General features: G+C 40.3%; 1 protein-coding gene across 2 annotated transcripts in view; it reads left to right on the top strand.

Moving 5' to 3' along the window:
* The first annotated feature begins 8037 nt into the window (after positions 1 to 8037).
* LOC127426878 (glycerol-3-phosphate acyltransferase 1, mitochondrial-like) overlaps positions 8038 to 10505 on the top strand; it is a 32495-nt gene continuing 30027 nt past the window's right edge. The window contains exon 1 of one of the 2 annotated variants that reach the window (XM_051673961.1): positions 8038 to 8203. The gene's annotated coding sequence lies outside the window, so the exon portion shown is untranslated. The remainder of the gene's footprint in view (positions 8204 to 10505) is intronic. The other variant, XM_051673960.1, reaches the window with a different exon arrangement.

The raw sequence follows: 10505 nt of genomic DNA, 5'->3' as shown, positions 1-10505 counted from the left end.
ATAAATCCTAAGAGCAGAGTTAAAGTCAGCACAAGAGCTGCTTTATAGGTCCACAAGTAGGCACGAACCCCCCTCGCTTCTTTGATCAGCCAGTCTGGTGAGGCCTTTTGGTCATGGCATTGTCAAGGAGAGCACAAAAGCTCTCTGTGATTGCCAGACATTGACTTTTAAATAACCAACCTCTCAAGGGAAGACCATTTACTCAGCTTTAAACCAACAACATAGAAATTTCTTCCACTATTTTTTATTTTCACATAGCATGTGAAAACTTTTCACATAGCAAAAATGCATGAAAAACCCACTAGCCAGTGTCTCAGTCCTTGACATGCTTGTGTGATGGTAACTCAGTGGCAGAGGTCAAGGTCTCATTCCAGAGTTCTTAGGAATGAGGATCTTTTTGGGCAGTTTGAAAATGGCCCTCCAAAATTACACTCATACCAGGTTATGTAATACCTTGCTGGTGCTGCCTCTGCTAGGCAACCATGCCGATCAGTGGATTGCCATCAGAAGTTACCTAATGTGACATGTCTGTGCCAGAGTGTCTCTTAAAGCAGCACAGTGTCATAAAGGCCAGTCCCATTCAGCTTAGCCAAAACAGATGCAAGTGCTATAACTACAAGTAGGTTGGCTGTACACAGTCTTCAACCTGTCTGTTTTAAAGAAAAGGGCTGTACTGGGAGATACTAAGATTTCTTATCAGGGAAGTCCTTTCGCAGATGCTTTCCATTTCTGTAGTTTGCAGTCTCTTAAAGGAATTGTTCTGATTCAAAAGAGCGAATCAGAAACCGCTACTTCTCTCATGAACTCTCATGAATGTGTCCAGGAGATTCAGAGCAGATGTCAAAATGTTCATTGTATAACGAATTAAAGTTTGGTCTGTTACTCACACAAAGCTATCAAAATGCTTCAAAAGACATGGAATACACTATAGCACACAAGTCATATGGACCTCATTGTTGATACTTTTATTGTGCTTTTGCGTCATTTAAAGCTTGAAAGCCTCAGTCCCCATTCATTGTAATTGCATAGAAAAGAGCAACCAGTACAATTCTTCAAACAGCTGCCACGATGAACTAATCATGAAAAGTGTCAGTTAAAGCAGCCCATGTAGGTCTACTCATGTTGCATCAAAACTTTCTATTTCACTTGTGTTTTTGCAGCAGTTAAGCACTGTAAGCAATCACAGACAATTCTGTTGCTCGCTTTCTGTGTGTTACTGATTAAAAAATATTATTATTAAAATGCTTCTAAGTGGGCCAATGTAAAGCTGACCATTTAGACAACCAGTCTTGACTTAATGATGTTTAAAACAGCAATAAATTAATTCAGAAACACAGTTCTTAGCTTGTTTTGGATGTGTAGCCAACATAAAGAATATAGCATGCAGTTTATTCACCCAAAATAAGTATTTTAATGTAAATTCTATTTATCAAAATTAATCACAATTAAAATTTCAAGGGAAATAATCATCAGTTATGATTTTTTGATATAATCGTGCAGTCCAACTTTATTTTAGAGTCAAATGATCCTTTAAAGGGGTCATAACATGGCTTTGAGGTTCACTTATAACATTAGCTAAGTTTTTTTGCACAAAAAACATTTATATATTTGTAAAACATGATCATTTTCCACCCTCATTCTGACCCTTAGTCAGAAACACTTGGTTATGGTGCTGCTTCTCCTTTAAGACTTGACAGTAAACGCCCACTGTTATGATTGTCTCTCTGCATTTGACTGACCTGGGGAGCTTCTCATTTCCTAAATTATGGGTGATAATTTGATCATTTGATTCCATCCTTTCCTTGTTTCCTAAGAGGGTGGAGCAAGGAAACAAGGAAAGGAAGTGAGGAAAGGAAGCAAGGAAAGGAAATGAGGATGCACAATTTCAGAAATGAAAAGCTAACTCCTTGCCATCTCACCACTACTGGGCAGGGCTATGGAAATGATAAGGTAAAGTAGGCCTTGATTTGTTGCTGTGGAGGCTGTCAGATGCAAATTTCTACCTTAATGTGACATCACAATGTGGAAGAAGAAGAGAATGAGTCGTTTTGGCAGCTTGGTTTCAACAAATGCACTTTTTGCAGTGAGGAAGAAGTTTTGAGTCGTTAAACTTACAGTCTGTTTTCATAGTACAATGACCTCTTATACGTCAAAATATCAAGAACATTTTTATTCTACATGTCATGAACACTTTAAGAGGTAAGCAAAATACTTTGTGGAATGGTCAGCCCCCGACCCATATCAAGAAGTTACAATGCAATGTAGGTCAGGAAATAAGTGCTTTCCGGAACCACATGAGTCAGACTGATAATGATTCTCAGTGGCAAAAACCCCTAGATCTACCATATACCAAAGTCATCATCCATGAACTGACACTTGGTCACAAATCCAAAAACATCACACTGGGGAGCAAGTGCATAAAGAGCCTTTAGGATTTCCCTGCTCAAACATCTGAAAGGGAATGTAAAGATGGGGCCTTTATAGATCATGATGGGCCCCTGGATAAGGTAAGAAGACTGAAGACAAGGACACAATATCTGATAGGCAAAGGATGTGCCATTCACAGAGATAGTATTTCAAGCCTCAAAGGAAAGCAGGGCACTTAGAGAAGCGACATTTATCCTCAGACAGTGTGTCGCCTCAAATTTAAAGACAGGGGAGTATCCCTATTTAGTCTTTCTTCACGTGTATAAATCATGAATGCAAGAGGTCAGCAGGTTCTTTCTGGTCACACTAATGCCAATAAGTTTAACACAATTAAAACATAATCTTCTCGTGTGGAAATTAAGCCTGTGCAGACAGATGTGCTCCATACCCCATGTGGCTCTGTGTTTATTTATGGAGAACATAACTGAAACATTGTTGGTTATGATGGGGAGTGAAAACCCACTGCTAATCAGAGTCACGACATAAACCAATTTATATCCAGCTAATATAAATAGACAGTATTTTTATTCAATACAATAACCATATTTTCTAGCCATAGAATAGTCTTGTTGTGGATACCTGTAGTCTAATCTGAAAAAGCATGTTAGGCCTTGATTATAAACCAAGTCGATTATACAGTCATTCTGACCATACATATTTTGGACAGTACAGAGCCTATATGTTTTTGTTGTTGTTGTTTTTTTTTTTAATATAGAAAAAAATGGTTCAAAGTTATTGCAGAAAAAATACAGTAAACACCATAAATATATATAAAAAAGTATTAATATATTTTAAATATACATTATATATTTAAATATAATAATATTTTGTAAATGTTGTATTATATACTGTATATACAGTATATTGCCCAATGGGACAGGTAATGTTACACATAGGGAGTGCATATTTTATGAATAGCTTTTTTATTAAGATCAAAAGATATTAGCCAAAATTTGCTAATTACAACCTCTAATGTAAAATAATGAGGTGTAGATAGCCCCGGCACAGATATCCCATGTGATAAAATGATAGAGCAGCAAAGGCTACTTTCACTTGCGCTTATTATCATGAGAATGGAAGAGACTCTACATTAGAGTGCAATGCCTGAAAGAAAACTATGGCAGATGCAAATCTACTCCTAGGCCTGGAGCCCAGGGACAGCTAGCATTACAGCTGACTATGAAGAGCCCTCCAGGTGTTCAAATTGTTCAGGTGTTGTGAGACTTCAGTATGTTATGCAATACCAGGTGTGCATGTTGCATCAGAATGCAAACACAAAGAAACAATTTTAAATATTTGTGCTAAACTAAAATTCTTTCTTTCGCCCACTTGCATCTATTTTAGTCCCTCGCTCTTTTTAGCTTTGATTCATTGTGAGGCTTGCAACTACAAGTAGGACAGTCAGCTGCAAACCTTGCATCCATGATGGCTTTTCATCATTTTCTATTTACATGAGGGTGGCTCCTGATGCCCAAAACAAAGGAAACAGGAAGAGTCCAGATGGGCAAAAAGGAGGCCATGGGGGAGCTGACAGTGTGGGCTGAAACCACAGGGAACCAGGAGACATCAGGGGGTGGCTAGGACACCAGGAGGGAACTGACAGGTGACCAGGAGACCAGGGTGAATCTGACAGGTGACCAGGACACCAAGGCAGAACCAAAAGGAGACCATGGAATCTCGGGGGATACGACGAATGGCCAAAAGAAACAGGGCAGATCAGGTGAGGCCAGGAGACCAAGGGTGACCAGGCATGGCAGCAGGTGCCCACCTGGGATCCGGCGGATGATCAGGAGACCAGGGTGGGCCGAGAGGAGGGCCCGGAGACCAGCATGGACGAGGAGACCAGGGCGGAGCCGATGGAGAGCAAGGTGGGCCAGGCGAACAGGGCAGAGCAGGCGGAGGGCCCAGAGACTGGCAAGGACCAGGAGACCAGGACGGAGTCAGTAGCGGAGCTGGTGGAGGGCCCGGAGACTGACGAGGACCAGGAGACCAGGGCAGATCCGGCGGGAGGCCAGGAGGCCAGGGCGGATCCGGCAGGAGACCAGGAGACCACGGCGGATCTGGCAGGAGGCCAGGGCGGATCTGGCGGGAGGCCAGGGCAGATCCGTGGGAGGCCAGGGGACCAGGGCGTACCAGGCAGATGGCTAGGGGACCAGGGCGGACGGCCAGGGTGAACCAGGGGCGGACCAGGGTGGAGCCACAGGGGACTTGGAGGGCGGAGCCACAGGGGACTCGGAGGGTGAGGCACTAAGGTATTTAGAGGCTAAGGCACAAGGGGACTCAGAAGTCAGAGCATCTGGCGAAGCAGAGTACAGGGCACTAAGGGGCTCAGTGGTCAAGGCAGCTGGGGACTCAGTGGTAAGGGCAGCTGGGGACTCAGAGGCCCTAGAGAACAAGTTGCTATGGAACTCGGGGAGCAAGGGGATAGAGAATGAGGTGCTTGGGTTATCAGAGGGCAAGGCATTAGTAAGCAAGGCACTAGAGGACTCAGAGAGCAAAGTACTAGGGAACTCAGCAAGCAAAGCACTAGAGGACTCAAGGGACGGAGCTGCTGGAGACAGAGACTCGGGGGGCGAGGCCGCAGGAGGCGGAGACTAGGAAAACCTCTGGAGCATGGTCAGGGCAGCCGGGGACACTGGCTCGTGGTCCGTGGCAGGCGTGGACGCTGGCCTCTGGTTCGTGGCAGGCGTGGACGCTGGCCTGTGATCCGTGGCAGGCGTGGATGCTGGCCTGTGGTCCGTGGCAGGCGTGGACGCTGGTTCGCAGTCCGTGGCAAGCATGGTCAGAGTAACTGCCGATTCAGATAGCGTGGTACCCTAGATTACCAAAGTTGGGACCACCGAGGTTGAGACCACAGAGACTGGTACCATCAAAGTTGAGACCACCGTCTCTGGTGAGAGAGCACACCTCAGATGATAATCTGCCAGAACTGTTTTAGCAACAAACTCCATCAGTGAAATATTAACGCAGTCCAATGGCACCAGCTCTTTAACAGTCCTATTCAACCCTAACCAAAACATAATTCTCAGTGCTTTCTCCCCCACACCAATGCGAGAGGCCAGCCTCCAAAATGTTAAACTGTAATCCACCACCGTCATTGATCCTTGGTCAAAAAATGTGCTCTGCTGGGTTCATTTTTGGGTCTTGCATTCTGTAATTATTATGGTCTGGCAAGTAGGATTTTAGAACCCAAATGCAGAAAGTTTATTAAGTTCAATGAAAACCAAAAACAATAAAGAGCAAAAGGAACGAGAACTATTATAGCAGTAACCCTAACTTATGCACCAAAGTTTTATTCATACTGTAGGCTTAGGGGTTTGTTCATAGTTGGAGCAATAGTAAACGTAAACAGTAAGACATACAGAAAAAAAGTGGCATTGGTGAAGTCTAACTAGTAAAGAGCAACACAGATCTCACCACCAACAGTGGACCAAGAACAGCTCACATACAGCAATACAATGATGGTCCACCAGGTGTGCTAAATGCATTACAGTGAATCTAGGTTATTTGGTGTCAGAGAAAATGTAGCATGTACACACATACACCTGTGAATGTGCATACAACTGGAAGTTTTACAGATACATAACCCTTGTGTATGTTGAATAAGACAGAATTCAAACATAGGCTGCTTGTTGCTGTATCCAAAAAGCCCTTGAAGCTCAAAGCTCTCCTCCAAAGACTAATAAATGAGGATGAATGTTGGAAAAAACACCAGCATAATTTAAGAAGGACATGTCCAGAATACATATGCAAATGTTCTTGTTTCTTATTGAATATACAATCAGACCCAGCAGGATGTCAGCTTAATGAGTAAGACTTAAAAAGACTACTTGGAGGCCTCAATTCTGCAACTAGATTTGTTAGGAGGACAACATTTATTTCACACAAATAGTCTTCTTTAGAAGTTTTACCACTGAGCTTACACTTTATCTGATTATCAAGCATATTTAATGTTTAATTCAGTGTACCAGAATCATCTGCTAGGAGATCAAGAAAAGTCGCATTTAAAATAAGTTCTGCATGCTTGCAAACATATTAAATTGCCCTTTATAGGGGATTAATAACATTAAAATTGTATAACAGGATAAGATAGCAGAATAAATGTTCTCTGTTAAATGATTAAAAAGACTATGAAATTAATTTATCTATACTGGCTCCAAAAATATTCATATCAACTAGACCTAAGCCTAGCAAATCATTTTAGTCCACAGACATTTTAGTCCCAGTAGATCTCTGAGATGATACATACCACTGTTTAAGTCGTGGTGTTTCTTAAAGGAAAAGTTTACCCAAAAATGAACATTCTCTCATCATTTACTCACCCTCATGCCATCCCAGATGCGAATGACTTTCTTTCTTCTGCAGAACAAAAACGAAGATTTTTAGAAGAATATCTCAGCTCTGTAGGTCCTCACAATATAAGTGAATGGGTGCAAAAATGTTTAAACTCCATAAGCACATAAAGGCAGAATTAAAGTAATCCATATGACTCCAGTGGTTAAATCTATAACTTCAGAAGTGATATGATTGGTGTGGGTAAAAACAGATCAATATTTAAGCCCTTTTTAAAGGAATAGTTCACCAAAAAAAATGAAACTTCTCTCATTATTTACTCACTCGCATGCCATCCCAGATATAAATGATTTTCTTTGTTCTGCAGAACACAAATAAAGATTTTTATAAGAATATCTCAGCTCAGTCCATACAATGGCAGTGAATGGTGACCAAAACATTTAAGCTGGTTTTATCCATGTCTTTAGAAATTATGTGATAGCTGTGGGTGAGAAACAGATCAATATTTATGTCCTTTTTTACTATAAATCTCCACTTTTACTTCGTTCTTCTTCTTTTGTTTTTGGTGAATTGCATTCTTCATGCATATCTGCTGGGCAGGGAGGAGAATTTATGGTAAAATAAGACTAAATTATTGATCTGTTTCTCACCATCCATTTACATTGTATAGACTTACAGAGCTGAGATATTCTTCTAAAAATCTTAGTTTGTGTGTTCTGCAGAAGAAATAAAGTCATACACATCTGTGATGGCATGTGAGTAAAATGAGAGAATTTTCATTTTTGGGTGAACTATACCTTTAACTATCAATCTCCACTTTCACTTTCACATTTTTTTTTGTGATTCACATTCTTTATGCATATCGCCACCTACTGTGCAGAGAGAAGAATAGTAAAAAAAGGACTTAAATTTTGATGTGTTTTTCACCCATCATATCGCTTCTGAAGATATAGGTTTAACCACTGGAGTCTTATGGATTACCTTTATGCTGCCTTTATGTGCATTTTGGAGCTTCAAAATTTTGGTACCAATTCACTTGCATTGTGAGGACCTACAGAGCTAAAATATTCTTTTAAAAATCTGTATTCAGCAATAGAAAGAAAATAACACACATCTGGGATGAACTATCCCTTTAAAGAGGACAATAATATATACATAGCCTATCTGAATAAAACTGTAAGATATTTGTGTTATTATGCACCAAAAACTGTAATGATAACATGGTCTCAGCTTACTTTACACACATTGCATGTGACTACGACCCCTCGTGGCTCTATCTACTAACGCTGCAATGACAGCATAGGGCAGAGAGCATAAACCCAGCTGTCATGCATCTCTTTTCTTTCTCTGTGCAGGCAGTGGCTGACAACTGCAGTGCAGCCTGTAGGTTGTGTAGTCGGCTGTCTTAAGGACGAGAGCAGGTTTACAGTACGCAAAAGAGGCTATTTCAAATGTGATGGCGCATCAAAGACATTTTCTCCAGGTAAAATCTTCTTCTTTGCATACCAAGCTTTCTCTTCTGACTTCGTTCAGTTTGAAACACAATAGGGTGGGCGCGCGAGTGGGTTAGCAAGCTAGCACGAAGGGATTGCTCAGTGAATATACGTTGAAACTACGGGACTTTTAGCCCAAGTTAAAGGACAGTGTATGATTTTGAATCGACCTTCCCTTCCATGCCGAGCATTTTATTTTTTTATTTATTTATTTGGGAGTAAATTCCACATTAAGCACAAACGTCGCCGGGAGTTGCTCTTTATAACGCACACAGTTGATAGTTGCACTACATGTGTGCTTTCAGTACGAAATGGCCTAACAATGCGTGCAGCTCAAGAACTAAAAAGACGAATCTTCGCAGCTTGTGCGACCACAGCGTGGTTGAGTTGACAAAGGCTCGTAACAGTCAGACTAGCATACAGCTAGCGCGAGGACATCACTGCAAACCGTAGCGCGAGCTTTTGACAGCTCGTTTCAAATGGCGCGTGCGGATTCAAATTGTTCATTTGAAAAGTGAACGTTACAGAAATGTGGTCTGCTGACGCAGGACGGTGATTATCACGAAACCTGTCAAAAATATTCTAATCCTATTTTACATAAAAATCAAGAGAAACAAATACAGATTTATATTTTGCATATAGAAAATTACGCTACTTTTTAGGGCCATTAAGATTTTTTACATTGTCACATTTTCATAACAGTTACGCACATTTTACCTCACAATATTCATTAGCGCAATGCGAATGAAAATTGTTATTTTGAAATTCTCAGTAGCGCAAAGTAATATATATAGTTCTCAGTTCATTGGGACTGCCTTTCATTTTGCTGCTTTTCAAAAATCATTGTACAACAACATATTTTTACTGTAATACAGTAAAATAATGACTGTTACGTTAATGGGAATCATCAATGAAAAAAATTAGACGCGTTAATGCATATTTACTGTGAATCAAAGAGAATTTGGGGGTAAAATGTACTGAAGTGTCCTGAAAATAATGTCACAATGCAAAAAATCTTAAAGGAATAGTTCACCCAAAAATGAAAATTCTCTCACCATTTACTCACCCTAACGCCGTCCCAGATGTTTCTTTCTTCTGTTGAACACAAACGAAGATTTTTAGATTAATTTATCAGCTGTGTAGTTCGGATGCAAGACAATCAGTACCAAAACTTTGAAGCTCCAAAAAAACACTTAAATTCAGCATAAAAGTAATCCATATGACTCCAGTGGTTTAATCCATGTCTTCTGAAGTGTTATGATAGGTGTGGATGAGAAATGGATCAATATTTAAGTACTTTTTTACAATAAATTCTCCTCCCAATGGTGGTGGTGAAATGCACAAAGAGTGAAAGTGGAGGTTTATAGTAAACGTAAATATTTGTCTTTTCCTCACCCACACTTATCCTATCACTTCTGAAGTCACAAATTGAGTCATATGGATTACTTTTACGCTGCTTTTTAAAGCTTCAAAGATTTGGTCGCCATTCACTTGCATTGTATGAGCAAACAGAACTGAGATATTCTTCTAAAAATCTTAATTTGTGTTCAGCAGAAGAGATAAAGTCATACACATCTGGGATGGCATGAGGGCAAGTAAATGATGAGAGAAATTTCATTTTTGAGTGAACTATCCCTTTAATAGTCCTAAATGTAAGCTCAATTTTCGTTAATAAATAAACAGTTTCATTTAATTATTTATTTTTTATTGATTTTGGGTTAAATATGACCAGGACATTTCTGGGGCGCGTTTAGTGATCACAGTTTTCTTTTTTTTTTTTTTTTTTAAATCACCTTCGTATATTATGAAGTAGGGCTGTGCATTTTCTCTGATTTTTTTCGATTAATTCGAATTTGCGTTTTGACACTTTGTTTTTAATCGAGAAATTGAGATTTTGCCTAAAAACACTGCAAACGCTGTAGTTAGATACATTGTAAATCCACCAAAGGCCGAATAAGGAAGAGGGAATGAATTCACACCACTTGTCTTAATGCCGCAACCGATCTGATCAGCTGCACGTGTGTGGCGCACTCCAAATGAACGTATCAGGTTAACAACTCGGAGACTGATATTAAAGACAGCAGTAATCTTCTCAGTTGTACACAGTGTGATTGTCCATCATGCATGTATATAATGGCTTAAGACCATAACTTGCATCGATGTGCGCATGTTGATGAACGACCTCCTTTCTTTGACCCATTAAAAAGTATCAAATAAATTGGAGAGGCTATATTTAGGAGAAGCAAACATCCACCGCTCCCTTTACCATGATGATTCAGATAGATCGCTAAT

The sequence above is a fragment of the Myxocyprinus asiaticus genome, chromosome 36, assembly GCF_019703515.2.
Source record: "Myxocyprinus asiaticus isolate MX2 ecotype Aquarium Trade chromosome 36, UBuf_Myxa_2, whole genome shotgun sequence".
Taxonomy (NCBI): Eukaryota; Metazoa; Chordata; class Actinopteri; order Cypriniformes; family Catostomidae; genus Myxocyprinus; species Myxocyprinus asiaticus.
Note: the sequence above shows the minus strand (reverse complement) of the source record. Positions and strands in the feature narration are given on the sequence as shown.